General features: G+C 45.2%; 1 pseudogene; it reads left to right on the top strand.

Moving 5' to 3' along the window:
• Window positions 1–16,247, top strand: part of LOC115101585 (dihydropyrimidine dehydrogenase [NADP(+)]-like) — a 125,189-nt pseudogene extending 108,942 nt beyond the window's left edge.
• Window positions 16,248–17,615: the final 1,368 nt, after the last annotated feature.

The following is a 17,615-nucleotide window of genomic DNA, read 5'->3' as shown; positions in this document are numbered from 1 at the left end:
TCTAGGTCTGGCTGTACATCTATCTCTATGTCTATGTCTACGTCTGTGTCTACATCTATCTCTACGTCTATCTCTACTTCTGGCTGTACGTCTGTCTCTACGTCTATCTCTACGTCTGGCTCTACGTCTGTCTCTCGTCTATCTCTACGTCTGGCTGTACGCCTGTCTCTACGTCTATCTCTACATCTGTCTCTACGTCTGTCTCTACGTCTATCTCTATCTCTACCTCCGTCTCTACGTCTGTCTCTATCTCTGTCTCTCGTCTGTCTCAACGTCTGTCTCTACGTCTGGCTATCGTCTATCTCATCTGTCTCTACCTCTATCTCTACGTCTATCTCTACGTCTGGCTTTGTCTCTGTCTGTCTCTACGACTATCTCTACGTCTGTCTCTACGTCTATCTCTACGTCTGTCTCTACGTCCCACTCTTTGTCTGTCTCTACGTCTGTCTCTACGTCTGTCTCTACGTCTGTCTCTACATCTGGCTGTCTGTCTCTACGTCTACGTCTGGCTGTCTACGTCTGTCTCTACGTCTGTCTCTACGTCTATCTCTACGTCTGTCTCTACGTCTGGCTGTCTCTACGTCTGTCTCTATGTCTATCTGTCTCTGTCTGTCTCTACGTCTTTCTCTATCTGTCTACGTCTGGCTGAACGATTGTCTCTACATCTGTCTCTACGACTATCTCTACGTCTGTCTCTACGTCTGGCTGTATGTCTGTATGTACGTCCCACTCTTTGTCTGTCTCTACGTCAGTCTCTCTAGGTCTGGCTGTACATATATCTCTATGTCTATGTCTACGTCTGTGTCTACATCTGGCTGTACGTCTGTCTCTACGTCTATCTCTACGTCTGTCTCTACGTCTATCTCTATCTCTACGTCTGTCTATCTCTACGTCTATCTCTGTCTGTCTCTGTACTGTCTGTCTCTACGTCTATCTCTACATCTGGCTGTACGTCTGTCTCTACGTCTATCTCTAGGTCTGTCTCTACGTCTATCTCTACATCTGTCTCTACTTCTGGCGTCTGTCTCTACCTCTATCTCTACATCTCCGTCTCTACATCGTCTTTCTCTACCTCGTTTGTCCGGTCTACTCTCTGTCTGTCTCTAGACTATCTCGTCTCTGTCTCTATGTCGTCGTCTGTGTCTGTCTACGTCTGTCTCTATGTCTGTCTCAACGTCTGTCTCTCTACGTCTGTCTCTACTGGCTCTGTCTCTACGTCTATCTCTACATCTGTCTGTCTGTCTCTGTCTGTCTCTACGTCTGTCTCTACGTCTGTCTCTACCTCTGTCTCTACATCTCTACTATCTCTACGTCTTTCTCTACGTTTGTCTCTGTCTGTCTCTCTGTCTATCGCTACATCTGGCTCTACGTCTGTCTCGAAGTGTATCTCCCACGTCTGTCTCTACGTCGTCTGTCTATCTGTACTTCTCTCTACGTCTGGCTGTACGCCTGTCTGTCTCTAAGTGTATCTCTACGTCTGTCTCTACTGTCTGTCTCTGTCTTTCTCTACGCCTGTCTCTACGTCTGTCTCTACGTCTGTCTATCTGTCTTCTACTTCTACGTCTGGCTGTGTCTGTCTGTCTCTACGCCTGTCTCTCTGGCTCTCGTCGTCTGTCTCTGTCTCTGTCTGTCTCTGTCTTTCTCTACGTCTGTCTCTGTCTTTCTCTACGTCTGTCTCTACGTCTGTCTATACATCTGTCTCTACGTCTATCTCTACCTCCGTCTCTCGTCTCTCTTTCGTCTTCTCTGTCTCGTCTGTCTCTACTCCTGTCTCTGTCTGTCTCTCTATCTCGCGTCTGTTTCTCTCTGTCTGTCTCTACGTCTGTCTCTCAACGTCTGTCTCTACGTCGGTCTCTCTGTCTGTACGGTCTCTACGTCGGTCTCTACATCTATCTCTACGTCTGTCTCTACGTCTGTCTCTACATCTGGCTGTACGATTGTCTCTACGTCTATCTCTACGTCTATGTCTACATCTATGTCTATGTCTGTCTCTAAGTCTGTCTCTGTCTGGCTGTATGTCTGAATCTACATCTGTCTCTCGACTTTTTATACATCTGTCTCAAAGTCTGTGTCTATGTCTGTCTCTACGTCTATCTCTACGTCTATCTCTATGTCTGTCTCTACGTCTGTCTGTCTCTACGTCGTCTGTCTCTACATCTGGCTGTCGTCTGTCTCTCTATCTCTATCTATCTCTACGTCTGTCTCTACGTCTGTCTCTACATCTGGCTGTACGATTGTCTCTACATCCATCTCTACGTCTATCTCTACGTCTATGTCTACATCTATGTCTATGTCTGTCTCTCTGTCTGTCTCTATGTCTGGCTGTATGTCTGAATCTATGTCTGTCTCTCGTCTGTCTCTACGTCTGACTTTTTATACATCTGTCTCAAAGTCTGTGTCTATGTCTGTCTCTACGTCTATCTCTGTACTTCTACTTCTACGTCTGGCTGCGTCTGTCTCTACGCCTGTCTCTACGTCGTCTCTTCGTCTGTCTCTATCTCTATGTCTGTCTCTACGTCTGTCTCTATCTGTCTCTGTCTATCTCTACATCTGTCTCTACGTCTGTCTCTACCTCCGTCTGTCTCTACGTCTGTCTCTACGTCTATCTACATCTGTCTCTCGTCTATCTCTACCTCCGTCTCCATCTCTACGTTTGTCTCTGTCTGTCTCTACGTCTATGTCTATCTGTCTCTACGTCTATCTCTAAGTTTGTCTCTGTCTGACTCTACGTCTGGCTGTCTCTACACGTTTGTCTCTGTCTGTCTCTCTTTACACATCTGTCTCTGTCTCTACGTCTGTCTCTACGTCTGGCTGTACGTCTGTCTCTATTGTCTCTACATATCTCTACGTCTATCTCTACGTCTGTCTCTACTGTCTGGCTGTATGTCTGTCTACTTCTACTTCTATGTCTGTTTGTCGTCTGTCTCTACTGTCTTTGTCTGTCTCTACGTCAGTCTCTCTAGGTCTGGCTGTACATCTATCTCTATGTCTATGTCTACGTCTGTGTCTACATCTATCTCTACGTCTATCTCTACTTCTGGCTGTACGTCTGTCTCTACGTCTATCTCTACTTCTGGCTGTACGCCTGTCTCTACGTCTATCTCTACATCTGTCTCTACGTCTGTCTCTACCTCTATCTCTACCTCCGTCTCTACGTCTATCTCTGTCTGTCTCTACGACTATCTCTACGTCTGTCTCTACGTCTATCTCTACGTCTATCTCTACGTCTGTCTCTACGTCTGTCTCTACGTCTGTCTCTACGTCTGTCTCAACGTCTGTCTCTACGTCTGTCTCTACGTCTATCTCTACGTCTGTCTCTACGTCTGGCTGTACGATTGTCTCTACGTCTATCTCTACGTCTGTCTCTACGTCTGGCTGTACGATTGTCTCTACATCTGGCTGAACGATTGTCTCTACATCTGTCTCTACGACTATCTCTACGTCTGTCTCTACGTCTGGCTGTATGTACGTCCCACTCTTTGTCTGTCTCTACGTCAGTCTCTCTAGGTCTGGCTGTACATATATCTCTATGTCTATGTCTACGTCTGTGTCTACATCTGGCTGTATGTCTGTCTCTATGTCTATCTCTACGTCTGTCTCTACGTCTATCTCTACGTCTATCTCTACTTCTGGCTGTACGTCTGTCTCTACGTCTATCTCTACTTCTGGCTGTACGCCTGTCTCTACGTCTATCTCTACATCTGTCTCTACGTCTGTCTCTACCTCTATCTCTACCTCCGTCTCTACGTCTATCTCTACGTTTGTCTCTGTCTGTCTCTACGTCTATATCGCTACATCTGTCTCTACGTCTGTCTCTACCTCTATCTCTACGTCTATCTCTACGTTTGTCTCTGTCTGTCTCTACGTCTATCGCTACATCTGTCTCTACGTCTGTCTCTACGTCTGTCTCTACCTCTGTCTCTACCTCCGTCTCTACGTCTTTCTCTACGTTTGTATCTGTCTGTCTCTCTGTCTATCGCTACATCTGGCTGTACGTCTGTCTCGAAGTGTATCTCCACGTCTGTCTCTACGTCTGTCTCTGTACTTCTACTTCTACGTCTGGCTGTGTGTCTGTCTCTAAGTGTATCTCTACGTCTGTCTCTACGTCTGTCTCTGTCTTTCTCTACGCCTGTCTCTACGTCTGTCTATGTCTATCTGTACTTCTACTTCTACGTCTGGCTGTGCGTCTGTCTCTACGCCTGTCTCTACGTCTGTCTCTTCGTCTGTCTCTTTACGTCTTTCTCTACGTTTGTCTCTGTCTGTCTCTACTCCTGTCTCTACGTCTGTCTCTACCTCTATCTCTACCTCCGTCTCTACGTCTTTCTCTACGTTTGTCTCTGTCTATCTCTACGTCTATCTCTACGTCTGTCTCAACGTCTGTCTCTACGTCGGTCTCTACGTCGGTCTCTACGTCGGTCTCTACATCTATCTCTACGTCTGTCTCTACGTCTGTCTCTACATCTGGCTGTACGATTGTCTCTACGTCTATCTCTACGTCTATGTCTACATCTATGTCTATGTCTGTCTCTAAGTCTGTCTCTGTCTGGCTGTATGTCTGAATCTACATCTGTCTCTACGACTTTTTATACATCTGTCTCAAAGTCTGTGTCTATGTCTGTCTCTACGTCTATCTCTACGTCTATCTCTATGTCTGTCTCTACGTCTGTCTCTACGTCGGTCTCTACATCTATCTCTACGTCTGTCTCTACGTCTGTCTCTACATCTGGCTGTACGATTGTCTCTACATCCATCTCTACGTCTATCTCTACGTCTATGTCTACATCTATGTCTATGTCTGTCTCTGTCTGTCTCTATGTCTGGCTGTATGTCTGAATCTACGTCTGTCTCTACGACTTTTTATACATCTGTCTCAAAGTCTGTGTCTATCTCTACGTCTATCTCTACGTCTATCTCTACATCTGTCTCTACCTCTATCTCTACCTCCGTCTCTACGTCTATCTCTATGTTTGTCTCTGTCTGTCTCTCTGTCTATCGCTACATCTGGCTGTACGTCTGTCTCTGTCTTTCTCTACGCCTGTCTCTACGTCTGTCTATGTCTATCTGTACTTCTACTTCTACGTCTGTGCGTCTGTCTCTACGCCTGTCTCTACGTCTGTCTCTACGTCTGTCTCTTTACGTCTGTCTCTACGTCTGTCTCTACGTCTGTCTCTACCTCCGTCTCTACCTCCGTCTCTACCTCCGTCTCTACCTCCGTCTCTACGTCTGTCTCTACGTCTATCTCTACTTCTGGCTGTACGTCTGTCTCTACGTCTATCTCTACTTCTGGCTGTACGCCTGTCTCTACGTCTATCTCTACATCTGTCTCTACGTCTATCTCTACATCTGTCTCTACGTCTGTCTCTACCTCTATCTCTACCTCCGTCTCTACGTCTATCTCTACGTTTGTCTCTGTCTGTCTCTACGTCTATCGCTACATCTGTCTCTACGTCTATCTCTACCTCCGTCTCTACGTCCATCTCTACGTTTGTCTCTGTCTGTCTCTACGTCTATTGCTACATCTGTCTCTACGTCTATCTCTACGTTTGTCTCTGTCTGTCTCTACGTCTATCGCTACATCTGTCTCTACGTCTATCTCTACCTCCGTCTCTACGTCCATCTCTACGTTTGTCTCTGTCTGTCTCTACGTCTATCGCTACATCTGTCTCTACGTCTATCGCTACGTCTGTCTCTACGTCTGTCTCTACGTCTGTCTCTACCTCTGTCTCTACCTCCGTCTCTACGTCTTTCTCTACGTTTGTCTCTGTCTGTCTCTCTGTCTATCGCTACATCTGGCTGTACGTCTGTCTCTAAGTGTATCTCCACGTCTGTCTCTACCTCTGTCTCTGTCTTTCTCTACGCCTGTCTCTACGTCTGTCTACGTCTATCTGTACTTCTACTTCTATGTCTGTTTGTGCGTCTGTCTCTACGCCTGTCTCTACGTCTGTCTCTACGTCTATGTCTACATCTATGTCTGTCTCTGTCTGTCTCTATGTCTGGCTGTATGTCTGAATCTACGTCTGTCTCTACGACTTTTTATACATCTGTCTCTACGTCTGTCTATGTCTTTCTGTACTTCTACGTCTGGCTGTGCGTCTGTCTCTACGCCTGTCTCTACGTCTGTCTCTACGTCTATCTCTACGTCTATCTCTACTTCTGGCTGTACGTCTGTCTCTACGTCTATCTCTACTTCTGGCTGTACGCCTGTCTCTACGTCTATCTCTACATCTGTCTCTACGTCTGTCTCTACCTCTGTCTCTACGTCTATCTCTACGTTTGTCTCTGTCTCTACTCCTGTCTCTACGTCTGTCTCTACCTCTATCTCTACCTCGGTCTCTACGACTTTCTCTACGTTTGTCTCTGTCTATCTCTACGTCTGTCTCAACGTCTGTCTCTACGTCGGTCTCTACGTCGGTCTCTACGTCTCTCTCAACGTCTGTCTCTACGTCGGTCTCTACATCTATCTCTACGTCTGTCTCTACGTCTGTCTCTACATCTGGCTGTACGATTGTCTCTACATCCGTCTCTACGTCTATCTCTACGTCTATGTCTACATCTATCTCTATGTCTGTCTCTACGTCTATCTCTACGTCTATCTCTATGTCTGTCTCTACGTCTGTCTCTACGTCTGTCTCTACGTCGGTCACTACATCTATCTCTACGTCTGTCTCTACATCTGGCTGTACGATTGTCTCTACATCCGTCTCTACGTCTATGTCTACATCTATGTCTATGTCTGTCTCTGTCTGTCTCTACGTCTATCGCTACGTCTGTCTCTACGTCTATCTGTCGCTACGTCTGTCTCTACGTCTGTCTCTACGTCTGTCTCTACGTCTGTCTCTACCTCTGTCTCTACCTCCGTCTCTACGTCTTTCTCTACGTTTGTCTCTGTCTGTCTCTCTGTCTATCGCTACATCTGGCTGTACGTCTGTCTCTAAGTGTATCTCCACGTCTGTCTCTACCTCTGTCTCTGTCTTTCTCTACGCCTGTCTCTACGTCTGTCTATGTCTATCTGTACTTCTACTTCTATGTCTGGCTGTGCGTCTGTCTCTACGCCTGTCTCTACGTCTGTCTCTACGTCTATGTCTACATCTATGTCTATGTCTGTCTCTGTCTGTCTCTATGTCTGGCTGTATGTCTGAATCTACGTCTGTCTCTACGACTTTTTATACATCTGTCTCTACGTCTGTCTATGTCTATCTGTACTTCTACGTCTGGCTGTGCGTCTGTCTCTACGCCTGTCTCTACGTCTGTCTCTACGTCTGTCTCTTTACGTCTTTCTCTACGTTTGTCTCTGTCTCTACTCCTGTCTCTACGTCTGTCTCTACGTCTATCTCTACGTCTATCTCTACTTCTGGCTGTACGTCTGTCTCTACGTCTATCTCTACTTCTGGCTGTACGCCTGTCTCTACGTCTGTCTCTACATCTGTCTCTACGTCTGTCTCTACCTCTGTCTCTACGTCTATCTCTACGTTTGTCTCTGTCTGTCTCTACTCCTGTCTCTACGTCTGTCTCTACCTCTATCTCTACCTCCGTCTCTACGTCTTTCTCTACGTTTGTCTCTGTCTATCTCTACGTCTGTCTCAACGTCTGTCTCTACGTCTATCTCTATGTCTGTCTCTACGTCTATCTCTACGTCTGTCTCTACGTCTGTCTCTACGTCTGTCTCTACGTCGGTCTCTACATCTGGCTGTACGATTGTCTCTACATCCGTCTCTACGTCTATGTCTACATCTATGTCTATGTCTGTCTCTGTCTGTCTCTATGTCTGGCTGTATGTCTGAATCTACGTCTGTCTCTACGACTTTTTATACATCTGTCTCTACGTCTGTCTATGTCTATCTGTACTTCTACTTCTACGTCTGGCTGTGCGTCTGTCTCTACGCCTGTCTCTACGTCTGTCTCTACGTCTGTCTCTTTACGTCTTTCTCTACGTTTGTCTCTGTCTGTCTCTACTCCTGTCTCTACTCCTGTCTCTACGTCTATCTCTACCTCCGTCTCTACGTCTGTCTCTACGTCTATCTCTACGTCTATCTCTACTTCTGGCTGTACGTCTGTCTCTACGTCTATCTCTACTTCTGGCTGTACGCCTGTCTCTACGTCTGTCTCTACATCTGTCTCTACGTCTGTCTCTACATCTGTCTCTACGTCTATCTCTACGTTTGTCTCTGTCTGTCTCTACTCCTGTCTCTACGTCTGTCTCTACCTCTATCTCTACCTCCGTCTCTACGTCTATCTCTACTTCTGGCTGTATGCCTATCTCTACATCTGTCTCTACGTCTGTCTCTATCTCTATCTATACCTCCGTCTCTACGTCTATCTCTACGTTTGTCTCTGTCTGTCTCTACGTCTATCGCTACATCTGTCTCTACGTCTGTCTCTACGTCTGTCTCTACCTCTATCTCTACGTTTGTCTCTGTCTGTCTCTACGTCTATCGCTACATCTGTCTCTACGTCTGTCTCTACCTCTGTCTCTACCTCCGTCTCTACGTCGTTCTCTACGTTTGTCTCTGTCTATCTCTACATCTGTCTCAACGTCTGTCTCTACGTCGGTCTCTACATCTGTCTCTACGTCTGTCTATGTCTATCTGTACTTCTACTTCTACGTCTGGCTGTGCGTCTGTCTCTACGCCTGTCTCTACGTCTGTCTCTACGTCTGTCTCTTTACGTCTTTCTCTACGTTTGTCTCTGTCTGTCTCTACTCCTGTCTCTACGTCTGTCTCTACCTCTATCTCTACCTCCGTCTCTACGTCTTTCTCTACTTTTGTCTCTGTCTATCTCTACGTCTGTCTCAACGTCTGTCTCTACGTCTATCTCTATGTCTGTCTCTACGTCTGTCTCTACGTCTGGCTGTACGATTGTCTCTACATCTGTCTCTACGTCTGGCTGTACGATTGTCTCTACATCTGTCTCTACGACTATCTCTACGTCTGTCTCTACGTCTGGCTGTATGCCTGTATGTAAGTCTAACTCTTTGTCAGTCTCTCTAGGTCTGGCTGTACATCTATCTCTATGTCTATGTCTACGTCTGTGTCTACATCTGGCTGTATGTCTGTCTCTACCTCTATCTCTACGTCTATCTCTACGTCTGTCTCCACGTCTCTCTCTACGACTTTTTATACATCTGTCTCTACATCTGTCTATGTCTATCTGTACTTCTACTTCTACGTCTGGCTGTACGTCTGTCTCTACGCCTGGCTCTACGTCTGTCTCTACGTCTGTCTCTTTACGTCTGTCTCTACGTCTATCTCTACATCTGTCTCTACCTCCGTCTCTACCTCCGTCTCTACGTCTTTCTCTATGTTTGTCTCTGTCTTTCTCTACGTTTGTCTCTGTCTGTCTCTACGTCTATCTCTACGTCTGTCTCTACATCTGTCTCTACCTCCGTCTCTACGTCTGTCTCTACGTCTGTCTCTATGTCTTTCTCTATGTCTGTCTTTACGTCTGTCTATGTCTATCTGTACTTCTACTTCTACGTCTGGCTGTACGTCTGTCTCTACGTACGTCTCTACGTCTTTCTCTACGTTTGTCTCTGTCTGTCTCTACGCCTGTCTCTACGTCTGTCTCTACGTCTGTCTCTACGTCTGTCTCTACGTCTGTCTCTACCTCTGTCTCTACCTCTGTCTCTACCTCCGTCTCTACCTCCGTCTCTACGTCTTTCTCTATGTTTGTCTCTGTCTGTCTCTCCGTCTATCGCAACATCTGGCTGTACTTCTGTCTCTAACTGTATCTCCACGTCTGTCTCTACGTCTGTCTCTACGTCTGTCTCTATGTCTTTCTCTACGTCTGTCTCTACGTTTGTCTATGTCTATCTGTACTTCTACTTCTACGTCTGGCTGTACGTCTGTCTCTACGTCTGTCTCTACATCTGTCTTTCTACGTCTGTCTCTTTACGTCTGTCTCTAAGTGTATCTCTACGTCTGTCTCTACGTCTGTCTCTATGTCTTTCTCTACGTCTGTCTCTACGTCTGTCTACGTCTATCTGTACTTCTACTTCTATGTCTGGCTGTACGTCTGTCTTTACGTCTGTCTCTTTACTTGTGTCTCTACCTCTATCTCTACGTCTGTCTCTTTACGTCTGTCTCTACGTCTAGCTCTACGTCTGTCTCTACTTCTGTATCTACGTCTGTCTCTACGTCTGTCTCTACGTCTGTCTCTTTACGTCTGTCTCTATGTCTATCTCTACCTCAGTCTCTACGTCTTTCTCTACGTTTGTCTCTGTCTGTCTCTACGCCTGTCTACGTCTATCTGTACTTCTACTTATACGTCTGTATCTACGTCTGTCTCTATGTCTATCTATGTCTTTCTCTACGTCTGTCTCTACGTCTGTCTACGTCTATCTGTACTTCTAGTTCTATGTCTGGCTGTACGTCTGTCTCTACGTCTGTCTCTTTACTTGTGTCTCTACGTTTGTCTCTACGTCTGGCTGTACTTCGGTCTCTACCTCTGTCTCTACCTCTGTCTCTACCTCTATCTCTACGTCTGTCTCTACGTCTGTCTCTTTACGTCTGTCTCTACGTCTATCTCTACGTCTGTCTCTACTTCTGTATCTACGTCTGTCTCTACGTCTGTCTCTATGTCTGGCTGTACGTCTGGCTGTAAGTCTGTCTCTTTCCTCTGTCTCTACCTCCGTCTCTACGTCTGTCTCTACCTCTGTCTCTACCTCTGTCTCTACGTCTGTCTCTTTACGTCTGTCTCTACGTCTATCTCTACGTCTGTCTCTACTTCTGTATCTACGTCTGTCTCTACGTCTGTCTCTACGTCTGGCTGTACGTCTGGCTGTAAGTCTCTCTTTCGTCTGTCTCTGCCTCTGCCTCTATCTCTACGTCTGCCTCCACAAGAGGTTGACCGATTAATCGGAATGGCCGATTAATTAGGGCCGAATTCAAGTTTTCATAACAATCGGAAATCGGTATTTTTGGGGCGCCGATTTGCATTTTTTTTTATATATATATATATATATTTTTTTTACACATTTATTTAATCTTTATTTAACTAGGCAAGTCAGTTAAGAACACATTCTTATTTTCGATGACGGCCTAGGAACGGTGGGTTAACTGCCTCGTTCAGGGGCCGAAAGACAGATATTCACCTTGTCAGCTCGGGGGAGCCAATCTTGCAACCTTACAGTTAACTAGTCCAATGCAATAACGACCTGCCTCTCTCTCGTTGCACTCCACAAGGAGACTGACTGCCTGTTACACAAATACAGTAAGCCAAGGTAAGTTGCTAGCTAGCATGAAACTTATCTTATAAAAAACAATCAATCATAATCACTATGATTACACATGGTTGATGATATTACTAGATATTATCTAGCGTGTCCTGTGTTGCATATAATCTGACTGAGCATACAAACATACAAGTATCTAAGTATCTGACTGAGCGGTGGTAGGCAGAAGCTTTCTTGCGTTTTGCCAGCAGGTCTTCGTTGTGCGTCAAGCATTGCGCTGTTTATGACTTCAAACCTATCAACTCCCGAGATGAGGCTGGTGTGACCGAAGTGAAATGGCTGGCTAGTTAGCACGCGCTAATAGCGTTTCAAATTTCACTCGCTCTGAGCCTTGGGGTGGTTGTTTCCCTTGCTCTGCATGGGTAACTTCGAGCCCAGGGAGGAGGGACGGAAGCTATACTGTTACACTGGCAATACTAAAGTGCCTATAAGAACATCCAATAGTCAAAGGTTAATGAAATACAAATGGTATAGAGGGAAATAGTCCTATAATAACTAGAACCTAAAACTTCTTACCTGGGAATATTGAAGACTCATGTTGAAAGGAACCACCAGTGGCAGGGTAGCCTAGTGGTTAGAGCGTTGGACTAGTAACCGAAAGGTTGCAAGTTCGAATCCCCGAGCTGACAAGGTACAAATCTGTCGTTCTGCCCCTGAACAGGCAGTTAACCCACTGTTCCTAGGCCGTCATTGAAAATAAGAATTTGTTCTTAACTGACTTGCCTAGTAAAATAAAGGTTAAATTAAATATGTTTTCATATTCTGAGCAAGGAACTGAAACGTTAGCTTTCTTACATGGCACATATTGCACTTTTATGTTCTTCTCCAACACTTTGTTTTTGCATTATTTAAACCAAATTGAACATGTTTCATTATCTACTTGAGGCTAAATTGAATTTATTGATGTATTATATTAAGTTAAAATAAGCGTTAATTCAGTATTGTTGTATTTTTTTAAAGTAAATCGGCCGATTAATCGGTATCAGCTTTTTTGGTCCTCCAATAATCGGTATCGGCGTTGAAAATCATAATCGGTCGACCTCTAGTCTCTACTTCTGTCTCTACCTCTATCTCTACGTCTTTCTCTACGTTTGTCTCTGTCTGTCTCTCCGTCTATCGCTACATCTGGCTGTACGTCTGTCACTATGTCTATCTCTACGTCTGTCTCTATGTCTATCTCTACATCAATCTCAATGTCTATCTCTACGTCTGTCTCTAAGTCTGTCTGTACATCGCTCTCTACGTCTGTCTCTACATCTTGCTGTATGTCTGGCAGTACGTCTGGCAGTACGTCTATCTCTATGTCTGTCTCTATGTCTGTCTCTAGGTCTGGCTATTCGTCTGGCTGTCCATCTGGCTGTACGTCTATCTCTACGTCTGTCTCTACGTCTGGCTGTACGTCTATCTCTACCTCTATCTCTACGTCTGGCTCTACGTCTATCTCTCCGTCTGTCTCTATGTCTGTCTCTTCGTCTATCTCTACGTCTGTCTCTACGTCTATCTCTACGTCTGGCTCTACGTCTATCTCTCCGTCTGTCTCTATGTCTGTCTCTTCGTCTATCTCTACGTCTGTCTCTACGTCTATCTCTACGTCTGTCTCTACGTCTGTCTCTGTCTGTCTCTCCGTCTATCGCTACATCTGGCTGTACGTCTGTCACTATGTCTATCTCTACGTCTGTCTCTATGTCTATCTCTACATCAATCTCAATGTCTATCTCTACGTCTGTCTCTAAGTCTGTCTGTACATCGCTCTCTACGTCTGTCTCTACATCTTGCTGTATGTCTGGCAGTACGTCTGGCAGTACGTCTATCTCTATGTCTGTCTCTATGTCTGTCTCTAGGTCTAGCTATTCGTCTGGCTGTCCATCTGGCTGTACATCTATCTCTACGTCTGTCTCTACGTCTGGCTGTACGTCTATCTCTACCTCTATCTCTACTTCTGGCTCTACGTCTATCTCTCCGTCTGTCTCTATGTCTGTCTCTTCGTCTATCTCTACGTCTGTCTCTACGTCTATCTCTACGTCTGTCTCTACGTCTGTCTCTCCGTCTCACTACGTCTGTCTCTAAGTCTGGCTGTACAACTGTCGCTACGTCTGTCTCTACGTCTGGCTGTACGTTTATCTGTACATCTGTCTCTTCCTCTGTCTCTATGTCTTTCTCTACGTCTGTCTCTATGTTTGTCCCTATGTCTGTCTCTCTGTCTATCGCTACATCTGGCTGTACTTCTGTCTCTACGTCAGTCTCTACATCTGTCTCTTCCTCTCTCGCTACATCTGGCTGTACGTCTCTCGCTTCGTCTATCTCTACGTCTGTCTCTACGTCTGGCTGTACGTCTATCTCTACGTCTGGCTCTACATCTATCTCTCCGTCTGTCTCTATGTCTGTCTCTTCGTCTATCTCTACGTTTGTCTCTACGTCTATCTCTACGTCTGGCTCTACGTCTATCTCTCCGTCTGTCTCTATGTCTGTCTCTTCGTCTATCTCTACGTCTGTCTCTACGTCTATCTCTACGTCTGTCTCTACGTCTGTCTCTCCGTCTCACTACGTCTGTCTCTAAGTCTGGCTGTACAACTGTCGCTACGTCTGTCTCTACGTCTGGCTGTACGTCTATCTCTCCGTCTGTCTCTATGTCTGTCTCTTCGTCTATCTCTACGTCTGTCTCTACGTCTATCTCTACGTCTGTCTCTACGTCTGTCTCTCCGTCTCGCTACGTCTGTCTCTAAGTCTGGCTGTACAACTGTCGCTACGTCTGTCTCTACGTCTGGCTGTACGTCTGGCTGTACGTTTATCTGTACATCTGTCTCTTCCTCTGTCTCTATGTCTTTCTCTACGTCTGTCTCTATGTTTGTCCCTATGTCTGTCTCTCTGTCTATCGCTACATCTGGCTGTACTTCTGTCTCTACGTCAGTCTCTACATCTGTCTCTTCCTCTATCGCTACATCTGGCTGTACGTCTCTCTACATCTATAGTCTACATCCGTCATCGGGCTACTCTCTCGGTCTCTACATCGTCTCTTCCTCTATCTCTACGTCTGTCTCTACGTCTGTCTCTTTACATCTGTCTCTTTACATTGTCTCAATCCATCTGTCTCTCTGTCTATCACTACATCTGGCTGTACTTCTGTCTCTACGTCGGTCTCTACATCTGTCTCTTCCTCTATCTCTACGGCTATCGCTACGTCTGTCTCTACGTCTGTCTCTTTACATCTGTCTCTTTACATCTGTCTCTATGTCTATCTCTACATCTGTCTCTACGTCTGTCTCTACCTCTATCTCTACCTCCGTCTCTATGTCTTTCTCTACGTTTGTCTCTGTCTGTCTCTACGCCTGTCTCTACGTTTGTCTCTACATCTGTCTCTACATCTGTCTCTTTACGTCTGTCTCTACGTCTGTCTCTAAGTGTATCTCTACGTCTGTCTCTATGTCTGTCTCTACGTCTGTCTCTATGTCTATCTCTATGTCTTTCTCTACGTCTGTCTCTACGTCTGTCTACGTCTATCTGTACTTCTACTTCTATGTCTGGCTGTACGTCTGTCTTTACGTCTGTCTCTTTACTTGTGTCTCTATGTTTGTCTCTACGTCTGGCTGTACTTCTGTCTCTACCTCTATCTCTACCTCTATCTCTACGTCTGTCTCTTTACGTCTGTCTCTTTACGTCTATCTCTACGTCTGTCTCTACTTCTGTATCTACGTCTGTCTCTACGTCTGTCTCTATGTCTGGCTGTACGTCTGTCTCAACGTCTGTCTCAACGTCTATCTCTACGTCTGTCTCTACGTCTGTCTCAACGTCTGTCTCTACGTCTGTCTCTACGTCTGTCTCAACGTCTATCTCTACGTCTGTCTCAACATCTGTCTCTACGTCTGTCTGTACATCTATCTCTACCTCTATCTCTACGTCTATCTCTACGTCTGGCTCTACGTCTATCTCTACGTCTGTCTCTACGTCTGTCTCTCCGTCTCCCTACGTCTGTCTCTAAGTCTGGCTGTACAACTGTCGCTACGTCTGTCTCTACGTCTGGCTGTACGTTTATCTGTACATCTGTCTCTTCCTCTGTCTCTGTCTTTTTCTACGTCTGTCTCTATGTTTGTCCCTATGTCTGTCTCTCCCTCTATCACTACATCTGGCTGTACTTCTGTCTCTACGTCGGTCTCTACATCTGTCCCTTCCTCTATCTCTACGGCTATCGCTACGGCTATCGCTACGTCTGTCTCTACGTCTGTCTCTACGTCTGGCTGTACGTCTGGCTGTACGTCTGGCTGTACGTCTGGCTGTACGTTTATCTGTACATCTGTCTCTATGTCTGTCTCTCCCTCTCCTTCCCCTCTCTACATCAATGTGTCTAGATACTAAAGATGTTTTCCCAACTACAGTCTGGCCACTGTAAGTAGCATGTGTCACATGAGAGTGGTTCAGTAGGAGGAAACTTTGCAGTAAACTATGCATTAATTTCCCCTTCAACTGGCCCGGAATCAATATTTGCAGTTGAATAGCCAAGTCCCAAGGTAGAAAGGATGAAGAGCTATCACAAGTCTCTAACAAAGATGGAGGATCTATAAAATCAAACACACACTTAGTTGCAGTATATCACAGGCAGGCATGTCCCTCTGTGCATTATGAACACATTTGCCCATTTGTTTCCTTACAAACCCAAAGCAGTGAGAGGGAGAGTGTTGTATCTCTCCTGCTTTATAGGTAGATTATAGTTACCATGGCAGTGGAAAACAGTTGTGCGGAGGACTGACGGGCGATGGAGTTTTCAAAAGACACATTATACTGTTCCTCTGTTATTCTCTCAGATGATTGTGCGTTCTCTGAAACCACTAAATGCTTGGCAAGATAAGGCACATAAATAAGGTGAAATCACAGTTCTTCATTGTTCTTTACGCTCTCCCCCTTCCGCCCTCTCTCTCTTTCTTTCTTCCACTCTCTCTATTTCTATCCTTTTCAGATTGTCATCTCTAGCATCATGTATAGTTACAATAAAGCTGACTGGATTGAGCTTGCTTAAATGGCATAGGTGAGTCCGTTTTGTCTTGTCTATTGGTTTAGACAAGAGTATAACAAGGCTCTACAATGCTGGGCATATCCATCTGTTTTCTTTTGTGCTGACCGTTTTGTACCGAACAAATTGATTTACATGAGTTCCTTTGTCTTCTCTAAAAGACATAAACAGAGAGATTTAGTTTTTTGTGTGTCAATATGTTAAAAAGAAGTTTTCACAACAGATACCTCAAAGAGTATCACTCGAAAATAGACCGGCATCCATATTCATGGCTTAAAGCCTCATTGGTTTCTTTGCGAAAAAGCGTTTTCTTACATTAAATTTGCATTAGATAACATCGGATTTCCGTCTGAGGCACCAGAATCCCACTGTGCTCACAAACTGTGGAATAAATCATCAAATGTTTTTTGTTCGTTATTTTCTCTTTAGATGTGGACATCTGCCTCTGAAATCTATCGTTCCTTCTATCGTTCCTTCTCAGCTTCGCTTTGTCACTTCACATTGCCCTATTGAACTTTAGTCTTTCTACTTGGAACCAACACTGGTGAAACCAACACTGTTGTGTTTGCATCAGGCATGTTAAAACCACTGTGTTGATTGATATAGTAGTAGTAGTATAGCATTTCATTGTGGTCCATTGTAGCTCAGTTACACCTGTATGTGTATATGTATGTATGTATGTATGTATGTATGTATGTGACTGTAACTTGCTTTGGATGCTAGTGTCTGCTAAATGTCATAAATTATTGCTACTACAACAACACAACATGAAAACACAACATGGTAGCAACACAACATGACAACAACATGGTACAACACAACATGGTGGCAGCACAAACATGGCACAAAAGGTAGAGACAACAATACATCACAAGAAGCAGCCACAACTGTCAGTAAGAGTGTCCATGATTGAGTATTTGAATGAAGAGATAAAACTGTCCATCTTGAGTGTTTTTTGCAGCTCGTTCCAGTCGCTAGCTGCAGCGAACTGAAAAGAGGAGCGACCCAGGGATGTGTGTGCTTAGGGGACCTTTAACAGAATGTGACTGGCAGAACGGGTGTTGCATGTGGAGGATGAGGGTTGCAGTTGGTATCTCAGATAGGTGGTAGTGAGACCTAAGAGGGTTTTATAAATAAGCATCAACCAGTGGCTCTTGCTCCGGGTATGCATAGATGGAAAGTGTACAGAGGAGTAAAAAGTGCAGTGATGTGTCCTATAAGGAGCATTGATGGCAAATCTGATGGCTGAATGGTAAAGAACATCTAGGCACTCGAGAGCACCTTTACCTGACAATCTATAAATTACGTCTCCGTAATCTAGCAGGGGTAAGATGTTTATCTGAATCAGGGTTAGTTTGGCAGCTGGGGTGAAAGAGGAGCGAT

Source organism: Oncorhynchus nerka, linkage group LG20 (genome assembly GCF_034236695.1).
Source record: "Oncorhynchus nerka isolate Pitt River linkage group LG20, Oner_Uvic_2.0, whole genome shotgun sequence".
Lineage (NCBI taxonomy): Eukaryota > Metazoa > Chordata > Actinopteri > Salmoniformes > Salmonidae > Oncorhynchus > Oncorhynchus nerka.
This window is presented reverse-complemented; position numbering and strand designations above follow the sequence as displayed.